At 50.7% G+C, this 14,720-nt stretch overlaps 1 pseudogene; it reads right to left on the bottom strand.

Annotated features, from left to right (window-relative positions):
- Nucleotides 1–7,615: 7,615 nt before the first annotated feature.
- LOC134757574 (thioredoxin-like) lies at nucleotides 7,616–9,617 on the bottom strand (annotated as a pseudogene).
- Nucleotides 9,618–14,720: the final 5,103 nt, after the last annotated feature.

The following is a 14,720-nucleotide window of genomic DNA, read 5'->3' as shown; positions in this document are numbered from 1 at the left end:
GAGGCCCTAAGAGGGGCAGGGACTGGCCCAAGGCCACACAGCAAGGCATGCGGAGACAGTACTGGAACCCGGGCCCTGCCCCCACACCCGAGGTGCAGTACCCTCTTTCCTGCACGCCAGTCCCAGCTCACCTCCCAGTACAGCAGTCAGGTTCCACCAGGTCAGAGCAGCTCCTCCCTGCTCCCCGGATTGGCCAGAGGCCTTACTCCCCTGAAATTGCTCCTCAGAGGTCTCCAGTGCCCCCCATGGCCCTCGGGACCCCCCAGGACCACTCCCTCCTCCTCCTCACTTACGTGATTCTCCTCTTTCCCTCCCCAGTGACCTTCCTGAGTGACTGTGCTTCTGCTCCTCCCTTCACCGAGGTGGTCCCCAGGGCTCTGAGCTGGGCCTCCTCCCTCTCACCTGCACACCTGCCTGGGTGGTCTCACTCACCCCCACACCTGCACAGTGCTTGCACCTCAGTGCTGACGACTCCCACTTCTCCGCCTGCCCCCAGCCTCTCCCCTGAAGTTCCCACACACTCTCCAGACTCCTCAGGTCTGAGGGAACACAAGCAGGGCTTACAGCATGGGGAAAGGACAGAAGGAGTGGGATGGCTGAATCCCCCAACTGAGGTGGGAGTGGGCTCTGTCCACCTGCCTGGCGCCACCCCTCCAGCCCTCTGCACCCCAGGTCCACATGCATGGTGCACACACACACACATACACGATCACGCATTGGACTCCATCCCTGGAGAGCAGGAGCTGTCTCAGCCATTAGGCTGTCCCCACACCTGGGGCAGCAGCTGGCTTTAGTAATGGCTCAATAAACATGTGTTAGTTGGGTCCTCTTGGAAAAGGGGACTCACTGGAGTCAGTGGAACCGATAGGATGCTGGATGGATGGACAATGGAGAATGAGGGAGGGAGAGAGGCAAGGATGGCTCCCAAATTCTGACTTGGGGATATGGAGGTACCATTCATTAGAATGGGTCACAGAGGCTGGGTGCAGTGGCTCACGCATGTAATCCCAGGCGTGGATCCCTCCTTTGGGAGGCCGAGGTGGGCAGATCACCTGAGGTCAGGAGTTCGAGACCAGCCTGGCCAACGCGGCAAAACGCTGTCTCTACTAAAAATATAAAAATTAGCCAAGCATGGTGGTGTGTGCCTGTAATCCCAGCTACTCAGGAGGCTGAGGCAGGAGAACTGCTTGAACTCAGGAGGCGGAGGTTGCAGTGAGCTGAGATCATGCCACTGCACTCCAGCCTGGGTGACAGAGTGAGACTCCGTCTCAAAATGAAATAAAATAATAAAATAAAATGGGTCTCAGAGAAGGTGCGTTAGAGGGATCGTGAGCTGTGGGGCTCCCCGGCCTGTCTACAAGCTCGCATCAGCCTCCTCACTGGGTCAAAGGCAGCTGCACACCTCACTCGGGATCCCTCCAAGCCCCTCCACCAGGAAGGAGTCAGGTTGGAGGGTCAGGCCCTTCTTGGCCCTGGCACACCCCCACGGAGGTCTTACTGTCTGGGGCAGCTAGCCGGCCTGGCCATCAAGGTCACAATCAGGAAGGTGTGTGCATCCTGCCATACCCTCTGACGCGTCGTGGTCTGCAGCCACAGGCACCCACAGGGAGCAAGCTAATGAGGCCTCAGAGGAGACGTGCACTCCAGGACTGGACCCCACCACCCTGGCAAACACGCCATTACCCCTCCCCCTCCCAAATCCTGAAATCCAGCCTCTGCCCTGGAAACGGTTGCCTTGTTATGAGATCCATGGGGTGGGAACACAGGGCTTAGATTTATCTTTTCCTGCCAGGTTGCTGGATTCAGGAGCCAAGAAGAGCGATAAAGAGGGAGGTAGAGAACTTGGTGGAGGCTGTGCAGGAGCGGGGGCCCCATGCTGGGCACGTCCTGGAGCCTCCAAGTCTTATCTCCAGCTGGGTCCCAGGGCAGTGCCCAGGAGAGGGATGTATGGGTCTCTGCCCTAGTCCCACAGCTCTGTCTGCCTGAAGCGGAGCCACAGGGGCTGATCCTGGGACCCTCCTGCCCTCTGGATAACTTCAACTCCGCTCCACCAAACCCTCCTTTAAATGCCGTCCCTCCGTCCCAGCAGACATTCTGCCAGACACACGTCTACCTTTCAATGCTCATCTCTTTCCCGTGTATCTGAGGATGCGTCTGGGCATTTGTGATGCTTGCATGTGCATGTGTGGGTGTGTCTGTGTAGAGGAAAGAGCTGGGAGTTCAGGCGTCTATACTCCTTACCGGCGAGGATAGCTGGTGTGTGGAGTATGTGCACATTTGTAAGTACCCGTGTTTACAGGAGGGTTTTTCAATGCACTTGCTTGTAGGTAGGGAATGTGTTTATATGCACACATACATATATATGCCTCCAGTACCTGTGTCAGTGTAGACATCAGGAAGTGTCCTATGCAGCTGATACTGTCCACATGCTTGTACATGTGTCACATGTGTACACATGCTTCCATATATTAAATGTTTGCATGTATAATGTTGTGTGAGCATGAGTTTGAACACGTATATCACATGCCCCAGTTCTGGCTCACTCTAATCAGAAGTAGGTTTCTAGAAGATGCAGATCCTGGCTGCTTTGGGGTCTGCTAAAATTCTAAGCATATGGCTGGACAAGGTAGCTCACGCCTGTAATCCCAGCACTTTGGGAGGCCAAGGTGGGCGAATCACCTGAGGTTAGGAGCTTGAGACCAGCTTGGCCAACATGTTGAAACCCTGTCTCCACTAAAATAATACAAAAATTAGCCAGGCATGGTGGCGTGTGCCTGTAATCCCAGCTACTCAGGAGGCTGAGACAGGAAAATAGCTTGAACCCAGGAGGCGGAGGTTGCAGTGAGCAGAGATCACGCCACTGCACTCCAGCCTGGGCAACAGAGCAAGACTCCATCTCAAAAAAAAAAAAAAAAGAAAAGAGAAAAGAAAGAAGAAAATCCATCTCTACTAAAAATGCAAAAAATTAGCTGGGCGTGGTGGCATGCGCCTGTAATCCCAGCTACTTGGGAGGCTGAGGCACGAGAATCGTTTGAACTGGGGAAGTGGAGGTGGCAGTGCACTCCAGCCTGGCTGACAGATCCAGACTCCGTCTAAAAAAAAAAAATCAGGATGGCTGTGATGTGGGGAAAGAAGAGAGTGAGCAGAGTTTCTTGCCCTCCTGCACCAACCTTGGGCCCTCTTGACCCCACTAAGGAAGAGTTTCCCGCAGGCCTCTGTGGAGGCCCAGGCTACCCATTGAACAAACATCACCTATTCCTGCACAGAGGGGCTGCTGTCCTCCCCCGAGAGGAGGGGGCTGTGCAGGGTGTGGGGTGGAGACAGCTGCTTCCAGCCCAGATAAGGCTGTTGGGCTCAGATTTTCCATTTCCAGGATCCTCCCCCTTGGGTCCCAGCCCCTAAGCCCTGGCCCCATGGCCTGGAGAGGGCTCTACACGGACCCACTCAGCTCCCACCCTGAAAACTGCAAAGCCAGGAGGGGAGACTGAGTCCAGGAAGAACAGGCACATGTTTAAGGTCTTCAGGCAAAGCAGGGACAAGTTTGTCCTGGGCCACTGGGAATTGAAGAAGGGGTCTCTGGGGGCAGGCCAGGCCCAGCCTGGGTGGCCCTCAGAGCTCATATCTGGACTCTTGGACCTCCGGAAACCCACCCAGAGATGGGAGGAAGGAGGACTGGCCGCTCCTCTTACAACAACACTCCCTGCACGCACTCTCCCTGTGGAGCTTGACTGCTCCAGCCCAGAGGATCTCCAACCGTGGGCCCTGTCCCTTTCTTCCCTCACCCCCTCCACAGCTTCCCACCAAAAGACCTGGTGCCTTCAGCCTGGCCTGGGCCTGCCTCCCTTCCCCCTTCTCAGAGACGGGGGCCGGGGGAGGGGTTATTTATAGGCCCCGGCTCAGCAGCCTTCAGGACAAGAGGAGCCCGAGCTCCAGGGCTCTGCTCCCTGGGCCTTCCCCAGGGGCCTCACAGGCCAGGCAGTGTCCGCTTTCAGCCCAGCAAAAGGCTGCGTCAGTCAGAGTGGGCAGTGGGGGTGGGGAGGCCAGGCCAAGGCAGGGGGCTGGGCTGAGCCCTGGGCCTGGAGCCCACTGGAGCCGCTGCAGCCCATAGATCAGCTGGGCTTCCTCAAAAGCATTGTGGAGACTAACTGGGGCTAGAGCTGGCAGGGGAGGTCTCGGAGGCACCAGCCCGTCCTCGGCAAGGCCTGGAGGTGCCATCAAGCTGCCGCTTCCCCTACAGCCCCCAGCTGTATCTTGATTTGATAACCTGTCCCAGCTAGGACCCCTACCCCTGACTCATGGGTCCCCTCGCCAACAGGGGAATGCCTGAGGGGGCCATTCAAGGCCCTTCCTAACCAGCCCCCCACCCACCTCTCCAACCCCCCTTTCTCAGCCGCTGCCGCCCACAAACGCACAAACACAAAACTCTTTTGTGTTTCTGTGATTGTGCCTGACCTTCTGCTTCTCAAACGGACACATTCCTGCTCATTCTCCAGATCGGGGTCCAGCTTAACCACCCCCTTCTCCGGGAAGCCCTCCCTGATAAAGCCTGTCCTTACCTCCTTACCTCCACTAACCCTGCATGGTGCCCACTAGGACACATCCCTCCTCGCACTCCCCATCTTCCTCCTCCAAAGCAGGGCTTGTGTTTCTCAAGCAGTGGTCTCTGTTTAGGGTGTGTCTGTGTGGGCCACCTGCCCCCTTATCAGGTGAGGGGCTCTCTAAAGGGCAGGACCCTGTCTCCTTGTCCCTCTGTCCCCATCACTCACCCCCACTCCATCAGCCAATACTTGATGAATGAGTGAATTGCTGAATAAACAATGGATGATGAAGAGGAGAAGGGAGGGAAGGGAAGCAGGAAAGACCCCCTCTGTGTCTCCTGAGCCCAGGGTAACCGCTTGGTGTCCCAGTGGGTGGGAAGGTGGCAGGGGCAGCTCAGGCCAGGTCTTGGTGACACGGCTCGGCCCTGCGCAGCAGCCAGATCGGTCACCCTCATTCTTTCCAGATCAAAGTTCCCCCGGGGAACAGCCTGGAACCTGACACTGGCACCGGGAGGGTGGAGCCAACTGGCCCGTGCAGGAGGAGGGCACCACGAGGCCGGGCGCCTATCCCCAGATCCAGGGACACCAGGCCAGCAGCCAGGAGGGACTAGATACAATATGCACGCTTACTCCAGCCCCAGCCCAGCCCCACCTGATACCGGGCCACACGGGTGGTGGGAGGAACCCCTGGCTCCAGGCCTTTTTGACTCGGACTCCCCAGAGCTCTAACCCACCATGGCCGGGGACTCGTTCCTTGCACGGCCACCTCCTGTACCAGCTTTGACTCACCCCAGCTCCCTCTCCCGACAGGCTCACTTTCAGATGCCCTCCAGGTACTTCCCTCCACCTCCCAGTCTCTGTTTCTCTGTCTTTGCTCCTCTCCGTCTTGGCTCTCTGTATTTTTTTTGTTTTTTTTTTTGTTTTTGGAGACAAGAGTCCCACTCTGTCACCTGGGCTGGAGTGCAGTGGCACAATCTCTGCTCACTGCAACCTCCGCCTCCCAGGTTCAAGCAATTCTCCTGAATCAGCCTCCTGAGTAGCTGGGACTACAAGTGCCCACCATCACGCCTGGCTAATTTTTATTTTCTTCTTTCTTTTCTTTTCTTTTTTTTCTTTTTTTTTTTTGTATTTTTAGTAGAGATGGGTTTCGCCATGTTGGCCAGGCTGGTCTCGAACTTCTGAGCTCAAGTGATCCACCCCCCTTGGCCTCCCAAAGTGCTGGGATTACAGGCGTGAGCCACCAGCCTGTATTTCTGTATTCCTCTGTATTCTTTGTTCTCTCCTGGGTCCTGTATCCCTTATTCTCTCTATCTTGCTGTGTCTCTAGACATAAAGAACCGCAGTGAGGTGGCATGGTAGCCCTCTCCTCTAAGGAGGTAGCTGTCTTCACATATCTCCCTCCTTTCCAGGCCCTGGTCCCTACAGCCTGCAGGGAACAGATTGGTCCTGATGGTGGGCTGGGGATGGGAGAGAGTGGGAGAGAGACCCCATTGACCCTGTTGCAGCCAGGCCTCCTTGGCAGTCTCGGACTCTTGCGTCTGAATCTAGTGAGTAGGCAGGGGGGAAGTGGGCAGAGCATGTCTGGGTCAGAGGGCTGGTGTCCCCAAGCCAGGCCCTGAGTCTGCCACTCTCCAGTCCTTCCCCCTTCCACTCTTGGCTGTGGACAAGCACGCCACTGTCAGAGGTAGCGTGGACTTCATGTCCCCCACCCTTGTATGCAAGCTAAGGCACGAGGGCACGCAGGTGCACACACAGCAGAGAGATCCGCGGGACTCTGGATCCCAGTCATGGCTCACCACTCCTTGGGCCTCAGTTTCCTTATCTGTAAAATGGGGATCATAATAACAGTATCTGCATCCTAGGATTGTTATGAGGATTAAATTAGCTTATGTCTGTAAGTCCCTTACGAAGGCCCTTATGTCTGCTACATAGTGATCACACACACACACACACACACACACACACACAAGAAAATGAAAGAATATGCATATATGTTTAAAATTGACTCAATAAAAACTAGAGGTTGCTTTCACCTTTGTCCTGTTGCCCCAGGCTGAGCTGGACCTTGGTCACCAACAGGTCCAAACAGGCTTGATGTGAGTTGTTTTAATGCAAGTTGAAGAATAACACACAGCTCCGGGGTATGTGCATTTCTGCAGATCTGCTTGTGGAACAAAATTTAGTTAACAGCAGCGGTATCACACACGTAGATAAGTTACAATGTTTCTGATTGAGATAGTTCAAACCATCTCCTTCTGCTTCAAACATATAGACATGAGATCTTTTAAAAAGTAATAATGACACAAACATGATCAATAACAAAAGACAGACAGTTTTGTAGACCCAAAATGGAGACTTCTCCTTAAGAGAAAGGAGACAGGAGCAGGCAGGGGAGACAGGAGCTGGTGCTGGCAGTCTCTGGGGGCGGGGAAGACAGCAGGGCTGAAGTTGGAGGGGATGGGCCACGGTGTAGATGCCGAGCAGGACTGGGGCCTGAGCCTGGCTGGCACTGGGACCCACGCTGCCAGTTAGTGAGCATGAGCCAGAGTGGCTACGCCTCCTCTCCAAGGTCATGGCAAAGACCACGCCACGTGCCTGTGGCTCAGCAGAGCCACCAAGCTCACAGGGACTTTCCCAGAAATGCATCACTCACATGAGGTGGAGACCCATAGTAGACACTTCTGAGGAAACCTCTGTCTGGAGCCCAGCCCAGTATGAACCAAGCTGAGGCCACCAACAGATGGCCTTGGTTTTTTACAGACTCTCCAGATAACCTCACAACCAGGAGGCTGAGGCAGGAGAATCGCTTGAACCCAGGAGGCGGAGGTTGCAGTGAGCCGAGATCGCGCCAATGCCTTCCAGCCTGGGTGACAAGAGTGAGACTCTATCTAAAAACAACAACAATAACAACAACTCAGTAACAAAATCACCTGATTTTTTAATGGGCAAAAGATTTCAACAGACACTTCAGCAAAGAAGATATATGAGTGGCAATAAGTGAATAAAATGATGTCCAATATCATTAGACATTAGGGAAATGGAAATTAAAACGATAATGAGATACCACTACACACACACACACACACACACACACACACACACATATACACATACACACACACATACACACACATATACACACACATACACACACACACGCACAACCTTAAAAACTGACAATACTTAAGTGTTGCCAAGAATATAGAGCAACTGAACGTTCATCCAACGCTGGTGGGAAAGCAAAATGGCAGAGTTATTTTGGAAAATAATTTGGTGGTTTCTTGCTGAGTTAACCATATACTTACCATATGACCTGGCAATCTCACTCAGATATTTATCCAAGAAGAATGAAAACATACCTCCCTACAAAGGCTTGTACACAAATGCTTATAATGCCTATATTCATTATAGTAAGCAATTGGAAACCATCCAGTCTACATCAGTGGGTGAATCGATACATTGTGGTACATAGATGCAATAAACACTACTTAGCAATGAAAAGAAAAAACGGACACACGCAATGACATGGATGCTTCTCAAAGGCTTCACGCTAAGTGAAAGAAGCCAGATATGAACAAGTACATCTTGTATGATTCCATTTACAATATATAAGTCCTCAAAACATGATTTCTTAGGTAAACAGCAACATATAGGGATCAAAATCAGATGAGTGGTTGTCAAGGAGCAGAGGTGAGGGGTGGAGCAAAGGGGTACTAGGAAAATGCTTGGTTGTTGGAAATGGTCTTTGTCTTTTTTTAAAGTGTTAGAATTAACGTTTTATTGTCACCCAGATGGTATTTGAGTTTATAGTCTTCATGCTTTATATTTTTTTGTAAATTAAAAAAGTTACAAGTTTTAAATAGCCAATGGCTGGTTATGTTTTCAGAAAACACGATTAGACTAATTCATGAATGGTGGCTTCAAGCTTTTCCTTATGGGCTCCAGAAAATTCACCCACCTTTTGTCCCTTCTTAAAACACTGGAATGTTGGTTGGCATGCATTCGGCTTCACACTCTGAAGCAACATCCTGACAGTCATCCACATCTACTTCAAGGAATACCACGCTGGAATACTTTCCAGAGAGGGGATAAAGAAAGGCTTGATCATTTTGCAAGGCCCACACCACGTGGCTGAGAAGTCAACTACTACAAGTTTATCGCCTGTGGCATCCAAGGCTTCCTAAAAAGCAAGCTTGCTCTTGATCTTTACCATCTTGGCTGCTGAGGTCTGATGAGCGGCTTTTTTTTTTTTTTTAATAGGGAACTGACCGTACTCATTCGTAGCCTGTTACCCCATAATTCTTTAGGATGTTCAAAGTTGGAGTGACTATATGCCCGTCCCTGTTTCTCTTGACACTCAGTGAGAGGCAGCCATCTGAGTAAGTGGAAGTGTGATATTCGCTCCGGGCATTATGTCATGAGCCTTGAATCCAGAATACACTGGATTGAGTCTTTCAGCCCAATAGTTTGCCACTGTTGCCAGATTTGGGAGCATCCAAGGAGAGACCTCAAATCATAATGGGGTGGTGCAGGGCTCCCCCATACTCAAAAAACTTTCTGTGTGTTTTCCAGGCAAGTGTCTTTCTCCTCGAATACAACAATCTTGGTTACAACTGACAGTAGTGCAATAGATCGGTCGGTACACTGATCCAGGAACATCTTGATGGTATAGTATGTTGTCATTCGCACTCTACCAGCCACTAGTCTAACCTGGTCGAGTAGCTCTTTTTCTGGGGACTCGAATTCTCCGTTATCAAAGCACAGACAAGTGGTCCGACCCACGGTCTCGAATTTAACCAGTTAGTCGCTAGCCCTGCGTTGTCATTGAGTGACAGGTTGGCACCATCCCTGTGTGTTGGTCGTTGGAGAGACACCATCAGGGTCTTGAATCATTTTTGAGCCTGGAGACTATTAGCATGCATTTTGTCCCTCGACCCTGCTACTATGTTGCCCACCGGGTCACAACAGTGCTGAGGTACAGATGATATCTCGAAGGATGTGAATTCTGGGTCCTTCTCTTTGAGGATTTCGCCATACGGTGTTTTGATTTTGTTCTTTCCAGTACTGGAATCACAAGATACAACTCCCTGGAGAGTCCTACAGATAAGAGATTCTCACGTTAACACCTCAAACAAAAAGCAGAGAAACACCTAACTTGCTGTGATGGGATGAGGTGTGATCAATGGGTTGGATCGAGCATCAATTTGGGTGCTGTAAATTTTCCACTTCCCCAGTGCCAGGATGGGCTTCATCTACATAGGTTGGGTACTGCCCAAATTTCCCACTTAGCTCAAAGGACTTCCGCCCAGGAAATGGTCATGCAGAGGGAGGCTTGGAACTGTCCACGGGGTCCTCCATGGTGAACTATAGTGTTGGCTGCGGGAGAAATCGGTTCCTTCGTTGTCTTAATTGTGGTGTCAGTTGCTGGCAATATACACAAAAATTGGTGACTTTTACTTTATGTAAATTATACCTCAGCTGGGCGCGGTGGCTCATGCCTGTAATCCCAGCACTTTGGGAGGCTGAGGTGGGTGGATCACGAGGTCAGGAGTTCGAGACCAGCCTGGCCAATATGGTGAAACCCTGTCTCTACTAAAAATACAAAAATTAGCTGGGCTTGGCGGTGGGCGCCTGTAGTCCCAGCTACTTGTGAGGCTGAGGCAGGAGAATTGCTTGAACCCGGGAGGCGAAAGTTGCAGTGAGCCGAGACTGTGCCACTGCACTCCAGCCTGGGTGACAGAGCAAGACCCCGTCTCAAAAAAAAAAAAAAAAAAAAAAAATATATATATATATATATATACACACCTCAATAAATCGGATTTTTAAAATCCGAGTCCTGGAGCAGTGGCTATGCCTATAATCCCAGCATTTTGGGAGGCCGAAGTGGGAAGATTGCTCAAGCCTAGGAGTTCAAAACCAGCCTGGTGAACATGACAAGACCCCATTTCTACAAAAAAAAAGTTTTTAAATTCAGTGCATGAGAGATGTGCTGGCTGATAGTGGTTTTGATCACATATTGAAGAGAGTTGGCTGCACTGGAAACTGGTACCCCTAAAATCTATTGTAGGAAAAGGATATGTGATTGTTTCCTATGGACCAGATGTGAGCTATGGGGGAGGGAGAACCAGCATCAGGCCACATTAAAACCTGCCCAACCTTGAGCGAGAGTTATTTAAAAAAACAAAACAAAACAAAAAAAGAATAAAACCTGCCCAGGAACACCACCTGGAGAGAAAGATGCGGCCCCAGCAGCAAGAAACTGATGCCTGAGCTGCTTGTGAGCCAAGAAGAGTTCAGCTATACCTGGGGAATTGGAGGTGAGACCCCAATAATGGGGTCAGCTGGAGGTCTTGGAAGGACTTTAAAAAGTGTCCCAATAGATAAAAAGTCAGCTGTATAAACAGCCCAGGAAGCTTCTGTACCAGCTCGTACAATACAAAATCAGATCTTTCCTGCCCCTTTTTAACTCTTCCCCCGCCATGTCAACCCTGGGGGTACAAAAGCAGCCAAGTGAGTGAGGAGGAGAATCCCAGGGCGTAGGAGCAGGTGGGGGTTGGAGGGTACATTGAGAAGTTAATTAGAGTCTCTCCCTCTTCACCATACCCTTTCATACACACACACACACCCAGCCTTTTCCTGTTGCATGCTACTTGCCCAAAACAGACTGAGAAGGTGCAAGGGAGAAGTTTTTAACTTTAAATGGACTTTTACATTTGGGGGAGGGGCTGTGGGGTGTTTTGGGTTTTTTTGGCTTATACTTTTTTTTTGCATTTTTTCATCATGATACAATATACATAACACACAATTTACCATTTTAACCAATTTACAATCATTTCAGTGGCCCCAAATATGCTCATGCTGTTGCGCAGCCATCCACAGAAGCTACTCATCATCCCAGACGGAACCCCACACACACTAAACAACAAGTCCCAGCCTGCCTCCCCCAGCCCCTGGACCACTGCTCTACCCTCCAGCTCCATGAATGGGACCACGCTTATTTTTTAATTGCAATTATTGAAATGAACCTTTTTTTTTTTTTGAGACAGGGTCTCACTCAATCTCGCAGGCCGGAGTGCAGTGGTGCGATCTCAGCTCACTACGACCTCTGCCTCCCAGGTTCAAGTGATTCTCCTGCCTCAGCCTCCCGAGTAGCTGGGATTACAGGCGCCCACCACCCTGCCTGGCTAATTTTGTACTTTTAGTAGAGACGGCGTTTCACCATGTTGGCCAGGCTGGTCTCAAACTCCTGACCTCAGGCGATCCACCCGCCTCGGCCTCCCAGAGTGCTGGGATTACAGGTGTGAGCAGCCACTGCGCCTGGTTGAAATGAAACTTTTATAACTTGAAGTGACCCAAAAACTTTTTACCAAAAGAGAGTGTCCCAAAAAGACATGGGCCTGCCCTATATTCCATTCAAAAGAATGGTGATGGGCCATCCCCACAAAACACATTTGAATGGAGATTAGGAGATTAAAATAAAGGCAGACTGTGAGTCCTATTTGTTCAACCTCACAGCTACACAAAGGAGAGCTTTATTTTGCCCATGTGACAAGAAACGTAAAGATCTAGAGTCCAGTGCTGAAACCGCTGGTTGAGAGGTCAGTAAGGCCCAGCCTCCGTTTACTGCCTGCCGCACTGTCCTTGGCGCAGCCTTGCCATCCCCGGGGCCCAGGCCTAGAGTCAGAATTCCAGCAGGAAGAAAGCGAAAGGGCAAAGGCTCTTTGGAGAATTGGGAAAATCATTCCTGTGTTCCGTGGTTCAGAGGAGTGACCTGGTTGACAAAGCCTGCTCTAAAGGATCAAGCAGCGAGAAGTAGCGGGCTCAGTGGCTCATGCCTGTAATCCCAGCACTTTGGGAGGCTGAGGCGGGCGGGTCACCTGAGGTCAGGAGTTCGAGACCAGCCTGGCCAACCTGGTGAAACCCCGTCTCTACTAAAAAATGCAAAAATTAGCTGGTTGTGGTGGCGCGTGCCTGTGATCCCAGCTACTCAGGAGGCTGAGACAGGAGAATCGCTTGAGCCCGGGAGGTGGGGGTTGCAGTGAGCTGAGATCATGCCACTGTACTCCAGCCTGGATGACAGAGTAAGACTCCGTCTTAAAATAAATACGTAAATAAAAAGAATCGAGAAGCAGCATGGCAGAGTCTCTCGATAGGGTCAGACTGGCCAATGATTCTAATCTCCAAATCTCCAAATACTGAAGTCACACACACATATGAAAAGGCCTGGGGAGGGCTGGGTACAGTGGCTCAAACCCAGGCTATTTAATAATTCCCAGTTAGAAAATCTAGGCCGGGCGCGGTGGCTCACACCTGTAATCCTAGCACTTTAGAAGGCCAAGGTGGGCGGATTGCCTGAGCTCAGGAGTTCGAGGCCAGCCTGGGCAACGTGGTGAAACCCCATCTCTACTAAAATACAAAAATTAATTAGCTAGGCATGGTGGTGCACACTTGTAGTCCCAGCTACTTGTGAGGCTGAGGTGGGCAAATCACTTGAACCTTGGAGGGAGAGGTTGCAGTGAGCCTAGATCGCACAACTGCATTCCAACCTGGGTGACAGAACAAGACTTCATCTCAAAAAAAAAAAAAAAAAAAGAAAAAGGAAAAAAAAAGAAAGAAAAAAGGAAAAAGAAAATCTAGATGCTTTGGGAGGTGGTGGGCAGATTGGTTGAGCCCAGGAGTTTGAGACCAGCCTGGGCAACATAGCAAGACCCCATCTCTACAGAAAATGTAAACATTAGCTGGGCATGGTGGTGCATACCTGTGATCTCAGCTACTCAAAAGGCTGAGGCAGGAGGGTCACTTGAGCCTAGGAGATCAACGCTGCAGCGAGCCACGATTGCACCACTGCACTGCAGCATGGCTAACAGAGCAAGACCCTGTCTCAAAAATAAATACATAAATAAATAAAATTTTAAAGACCTGGGGACAATTCCCGAACTGACTGAGCTAAGGCCCCATGTTTGCCCTTGGCTATACAAGCAGGGGAGACTGAGGAAGGATCTGCTCCCTCGACCTCTGTAGTGGGAGAGAGTGGGGGAGGCAGGCACTGTTATTCACCTCTGTCATATAAATGAGTTGTACCTTGAGTCCTATGCTGTTTACTTCTTCACAACAGGACTGCTAGCTCAAAAACCCCATGAGAGCTAAACTCAGTTTTTTACACATCCAATTGCTTTAAATTAAAAAGCCCAAATAAACATATTTCTAGCCACTTAGAGCCTGCCTGCTTTATATACCCTGCCAAACTGCACCCAACATCTGCTGGCCATAGAGAGGACAAACCCTGGGGCTATAAAAGCCCAAGCCAGGGCTGCCCTTGGCAGTTCTGTGACCCGGAGACACCCCTCCTCATCTAGACATGTAAACCCCCTCTCTGATACCCCTCTCCCCAGAAGCTCTCTTGTCTTCTCTTTCTGGATGGTGGCCCTGCATCACTATCCTTAGAAGGACCCCTGCTACGGGGGACTTCCCCTCACAGGTAACTCTGTCCCAGAGCCATCCCAATAAAGCTCATTGCCTGCTACTGCCATCTCGTGGTCATTTTCCTCTAGGTCAGCCCCAAACCCTAGAACTGCTAATGACCTTGGCTTCTCTCCCCAGGATTCGACACACAGTAGCAAGGAATAATTCCCTATTAGAAAATCTGGGCTGGGCACGGTAGCTCACGCCTGTAATCCCAGCACTTTGGGAGGCCAAGGTGGGCAGATCACCTGAGGTCAGGTGTTTGAGACCAGCCTGACCAACATGGAGAAACGCTGTGTCTACTAAAAAAATACAAAATTAGCCGGGCATGGTGGTGCATGCCTGTAATCCCAGCTACTTGGGAGGCTGAGGCAGGAGAATCGCTTGAACCTGGGAGACAGAGATTGCAGTGAGCTGAGATAGCGCCACTGCACACACAGCGAGACTCTGTCTCAAAAAAAAAAAAAAAAGAAAAGAAAAAGAAAATCTGGATGCTATTAGGGAGAAGAATGGAGGGTAGGCAGCCAGGAACCTGGTTGTGGTGGCACACAGGTAATGTCTAAGATAAATAAGACTCTCGGTACAGGACAAAGGCTGAGGCCCAAAGGCAACTAGAATACGTTTGACAAGAGGTAAAAGCAGTGAATAAAGAAGTAGATGCTACCAGGAAAGAGACACCACAAGCGCCTCATAATTCATCCCTTCTGCTTTAGAAATATG

Source organism: Gorilla gorilla, chromosome 19, assembly GCF_029281585.2.
Source record: "Gorilla gorilla gorilla isolate KB3781 chromosome 19, NHGRI_mGorGor1-v2.1_pri, whole genome shotgun sequence".
NCBI lineage: Eukaryota > Metazoa > Chordata > Mammalia > Primates > Hominidae > Gorilla > Gorilla gorilla.
Note: the sequence above shows the minus strand (reverse complement) of the source record. Positions and strands in the feature narration are given on the sequence as shown.